Source organism: Jaculus jaculus, chromosome 17 (assembly GCF_020740685.1).
Source record: "Jaculus jaculus isolate mJacJac1 chromosome 17, mJacJac1.mat.Y.cur, whole genome shotgun sequence".
Classification (NCBI taxonomy): Eukaryota; Metazoa; Chordata; class Mammalia; order Rodentia; family Dipodidae; genus Jaculus; species Jaculus jaculus.
In genome coordinates this window covers 56549874-56555388 of record NC_059118.1, presented here as the reverse complement: position 1 = coordinate 56555388, position 5515 = coordinate 56549874, and the positions used below count along the sequence as shown (strand labels likewise).

General features: G+C 44.9%; 1 non-coding gene across 1 annotated transcript; it reads right to left on the bottom strand.

The window, feature by feature from the left end:
* Positions 1–1307: 1307 nt before the first annotated feature.
* Positions 1308–5391, bottom strand: LOC101612609. The gene is made up of 3 exons (XR_006633998.1): positions 5327–5391; positions 3277–3391; positions 1308–1527 (listed from the first exon to the last, which is right to left on the bottom strand). It is a non-coding gene; the product is annotated as an uncharacterized LOC101612609 (transcript).
* Between the last annotated feature and the right edge of the window lie 124 nt (positions 5392–5515).

Sequence of the window (5515 nt, the reverse complement as noted above, 5' to 3'; positions counted from 1 at the left end):
ATCTTGTGACTTCCCAAGTGGGGTGCTTGGCATACTTGAGGGAAAAAAAGGACATGTTTTTTCTTTGTAGCCAGACATTAAGCTAGAAAGCCAGGAGAATGAAACCAATACATAAATCAACATGAGGGCCTGGAAAGATGGCTTAGTTGTTAAGGCACTTGCCTGTGAAGTCTAAGGACTATCTTCTCCCAAATGCTTACTCTTGTTCACGTCAGTCATTTGAGAGGCAGAGGTAGGAGGATCACTGTGAGTTCAAGGCCATCTTGGGACTAGAATGACTTCCAGGTCTATCTGGGCTAGAGTGAGACCCTACCTCAAGAAAAAAAAAAAATCAAAAAACAAACAAACAGGGCTGGAGAGATGGCTTAGTGTTTAAGCGCTTGCCTGTGAAGCCTAAGGACCCCGGTTCGAGGCTCGGTTCCCCAGGTCCCACGTTAGCCAGATGCACAAGGGGGCGCACGCGTCTGGAGTTCGTTTGCAGTGGCTGGAGGCCCTGGCGCGCCCATTCTCTCTCTCTCCCTCTATCTGTCTTTCTCCCTGTGTCTGTCGCTCTCAAATAAATAAATAAAAAATTAAAAAAAAAACCCACAAGTTCTCTAGGTAGGTAAGGACATAAGTATACTATTATTACAGTTCTGGAACCAGGAGGGAAGAAGAAGGGGAAGAGGAAGGAAGGGAAAGAGGGGAAGGCTATCATTCTAAGAAGGAAAGGAAGTGGGTGTGCTGCACACATCTGTAACTTCAGCACTTGGGAGGCTGAGGCAGGAGGGCTATGAGTTTGAGGTCAGACTGGACTACACAGCAAAATCTTGTCTCACAGAAACAAAACAAAACAAAACAAGCCCTCCTCAACCAGCAACCCAAAAATGAGCGCAAGCTGCAAGAAGCCCCTCTGCCATTATAAGTCCTTCCACAGGCAGCCAGGTTCTCTAGCTCGAAGGCCCGCTGACCGTGCCCATCACCATGGTCCTAGGACCGCGGAGCTTGAGGAGCCCCGAGCATGCAGGGTGGCTGCGCTGTGAGCAGCACGCCGCAGCTGAGGCCAGGCGGGCCGGGGAGCTGCCGGGCGAAGGGCCTGGACACGGGCAGAGGAGCCGCGCTCTGGGCTCAACTTCCACGAGTCTTCACTTTACAGAGGTTCCCATGTCCTCAAGGCAACAAAATGCTTAAAATTGGAGAGAATTCTAGAACATTCACTTTTGGCATACACCACAGGACAGACCAAGTCCACTGTCTGGGCTGGGTGGAGTCTTGAATGCATGGTCCACTCATCATGAAGTCAATGAAACAGGCAAGGTCTAAGGAACCACTGTGGAATTCTAGACTGCTTTATGTTGGTTATGTACCCATAATTTGCACAGAATAAATATGCATTAAGTCAAACCAGGATTAAAATTTGGAATAAGAGGGGGAGGGTAACAATCTGGTACTGTTAAGGCAAACAGTGGGCATTACTTTAAATATACTTTTATTATCTCCACAGGCGGTAAAATCCCAGAGCTACGGTTAGGCACGTAAATATAGACCCTGTAAGAAAAGATGATTGAGAGAACTGTTAGTTCTAAGTTCCTTAAAGGGATGTTCCTTCTCTTTGCCCCGTGTTAAGTTTCATAGGTCACCTGGGGCTGACTTAACAAGGGAGGGCCACTACCAGCGTCAACGCTGTGGCACTCCCTCTCAGCACAGAGAGAAGAACCTGGAAATGGCTCAGTGATGAGCTATATCCCACGAAACACCTTTCTAAAAAGAACAAGCCCCCCATCTTGCAGCCAGCACTTCAGAGTACAAATGCTTCTAAGAGTCAAGCGAACTTTCCCATCCAGCTATTGGGGGTCACAAAAATTCTACGGTCACAACATGCATGAATGTGCACCACGTACTTCAACAAAAAGAGCTGTAACTTTAAAATATTTGATTAATCTAAAATGCTGGAATAATAATCTTTTTTTTTTGATACCTAAAACATTTACTCCTTTGGATTCAATATTGAAAAAGTTGTGCCACCAACTAAGTAGAAAGATGACAACTGGAGCTGTGAGAAATGGCTCAGTGGATAAAGCGCTTGCTTGCAAAGTCTTCTGCCTGGGCTTGATTGGCCGATACCCTTGTCAAGCCCGATGCCCAGAGTATACAAAGTGGCACATGCATCTGGAGTTTGTATGCACTGGCAGGAGCTCAGGCACTCCCGTACTTTCTCTCCTTGCAAATAATAATAATAATAAGAGACAATTCAAATGCCTTTGATTTTATCTATAAAACATTTCCTGATTTTCACTAGAAATCCCCAAACTATAATGTGAGCATCTTACAACTATGTCAATTGTAAGGTACATCGTTACTTTTATCACTATGGAAGAATGTTATGAATTAGCAGGCGATGGTGGCGTACACCTTTAATCCCAGCACTTGGAAGACAGAGGTAGGAGGACTGCCATGAGTTCTAGGATACCCTGAGACTACGGGGTGAATTACAGGTCAGCTTGGGCTAGAGTGAGACCCTACCTTGAAAAACAACAACAACAACAACAAAAAGAAAGCTATAAATTAAAGATGAATCTACTGGAAACTGTAAGATGCTTTTCAATTAAAAAAAAAAAATGGTAACGAAGATAGGGAGAGGCCAGGTGTGGTGGTGCACACCTTTAATCCCAGCACTCGGGATGCAGAGGTAGGAGGACTGCCTTGAGTTCGAGGCCACCCTGAGAGACTACATAGTGAATTCCAGGTCAGCCTGGGCTAGAGTGAGACCCTACCTTGAAAAACAAACAAACAAACAAAAACAAAAAAGAAAAAGGAAATAGGGAGATGGCCTCGTGGTTAAAGGTGCTTGCTTGCAAAGCCTGCCAGCAGACGTTCAATTTCCCAATACCCACATAAAGCCAGATGCACAAAATGACATCTGGAATTCATTTGTAGTGGCAAAAGGCTCTGGTGTACCCATTTTCTCTGTCTCTGCTAGCAAATAAATAAAAATATTTTATGGCTAGAGAGATGGCTTAGCGGTTAAGGCATTGCCTGTGAAGTTGAAGGATCCAGGTTTGAATCCCCTGGACCCATATAGGCCAGCTGCACAAGGTGGCACATGAATCTGGAGTTCATCTGCAGTGGCTGGAAGCCCTGGTGTGCCCATTCTCTCTCAAATAAATAAATAAATAAAATATTCTAAACATTTTTAAAAATAAGAAATGTATTTTAATACTTGGCAGTGACTTATTTTATGAATGTCATATATTTTCTTTCCAGGTTGTCTTAAACACATAGCATTAAGCATCTTACCTGCTAAGTATTTGATAGTGTCAAGCTTATGTGCCTCTAGCATTGTTTTGAGGCCAGCAACCTCAGTTTCTATTTTCCGGTCAGTCTGGGTCAGGGCCCGATCTTGCTGAGCATGCTTTTAAAACAAAGAGGTTGAGCGCATTAGTGTCTATAGGCCCCCTCCAGCCCTGTAGATCCCAGAGCTCCTTCCCAGCAGGGTACACCAGGGGCCTGGGGTTTAGTCTTGTATCTGCTACCTTAGGCTACACTGCGTTGTCCAGGACCCTTAACAGATTATGCCTCAGTTTCCTCCTGTTTGGAAAAGGAGGTGGGGGAGACCATTGGCTCAGCCTTCACAAGGGCCCTTTAAAGATTCAAGTACGATAATCCACGTGAAAAAGCTGCAGCAGTGTGAGACCAGCTGCTCCCCTGGAGGCGAAGTCTCATTTTCTGAAGCCCCTCAGGACAGGGCTCACATTGACCTCCCAAATTCTTCTAGAAATGGATGGAGCCCTACCCAAGAGCAGTAGTGCCTGTCTTGTCCTATTTCTAGTCACATTTTTAGAAGCTTTCCTCTTTCTCAGATCAAATATTAAATGTTACACTGATCTAAGGCTTGGTTACCAAAGAACAGCTTGTGTCCTTCTCCAAATATGACAGTTTGTTAAAACTGCTCATTAACCCTCAAGGGCACTGAACTAGGCTTGATATGCTAATGCATAAAAAAAAAACTGAAGAAGGGCTGGAGAGATGACTTAGTGATTAGGCGCTTGCCTGTGAAGCAAAGACCCATGTTTGACCCTCCAGATCCCACATAGACCAGATGCACAAAGGTGAGACAAGCGCAAGGTTGCACATGCCCACTAGGTGGCGCAAGCGTCTGGAGTTTGATTAAAGTGGCTGAGGCTCTGGAGTGCCAATTCCCTCTCTCTCTAAGAAAAAAAATTAACTTAAAGAAAAAAAAAACTGAAGAAGTTTCACCAAAAATCTTATAAGTAGTTTCTCAAGTGCATTAGTTCAGACAAATAATAAGGAATTATGCTTCCACAAGTAGAAAACTATTCCAGAGAAACATTCTAATAGATCACAGAAGCCTCCTGTCCTTTCAGAAGTCCTGGGTACCAGGCATAGAATTCTCTCCATTATTATTATTACTATTACTAATCAGCAGCGGCAGCACCACCAAAACCCCAGGGACCTGGTACAAGCTAAGCACACGTTCTGCTGCTGAGCTGTGACCCAGCCTGTGAAGTGACAGAATGGGAAGGGACAAAGACAGCAGGCGGAGGGAATGCTCACTGGTTAGTGCTTGCCTTCAGAACCCAGCAACCCAAATTTGATTCCCAGGGCCCTCAGAAAGCCAGGTGCAGACGGTGGTGTATGCATCTGGAGTCTGTCTGTAAAGGCTGGGGGCTGTGGCACACCCATTCTCTCTGTCTGCCTCTCTTCTCTCTCTGCTTGCAAATAAACAAATTTCAACAACATAGAAGACCACTCCATTCCTTACTCTTTGTTCTAACTGAGATTTGAACTTAGGTACTTTTTGCTGCTGTTGTGAAGTCTAAAAATCCTATGGCATTCAACTTCTGGGTGTTTACCCCACAGAATCAAACAGGTGTCTGCACACCCATGTTCACTGCAGCACCAGAAGACCAAAGCAACCCAAGTGTGCAAAGTGTGGCAGTTAACACAGCAGGGTGCTCTCCAGCCTAAGGAGGAGGCAGCTGTCACAGCGTGTCACAGTGGATGAGCTCAAGAACAGTGTGTGAAGTGAAAGTGGTCATAGAAGATGAGGCCTGATTCTACTTCTGTGAGGTTAGATTTATCCAGAAATTAGAAAGGAAGTTGTAAGAGTTTAAGAGATATAGTTTCAATTCTGCAAAATACATGCTGCATACTACACACATCAAAGGGTTAAGATGGCCATTCTCATGTGCATTTTACATCAGTGAGAAACCACACGACACTAACCTTGCATATCTTCCTGTAACACATCAGCACAAACAAGTTAACCACAGTGCGAAGAAGCAAAGATGAACAAGATGACAGAAAAGCCACTCTCATCTCTTACCAGTGCCACGATTTCTGTCCTCAGTTCCAGCAGCTTCCTTTCATTCAATGAATACTGAAACAAACGTGCAACACAGGTCAGTTTCTTTCTCAGTGCCTTAAATATTCTGGGGTCTCAGAATGTCCTAGAATGTGTAGGACCCCATCACTGCCCCTAGACAGAGGCAGCCTGCCTGCCTCTTCTGGTATA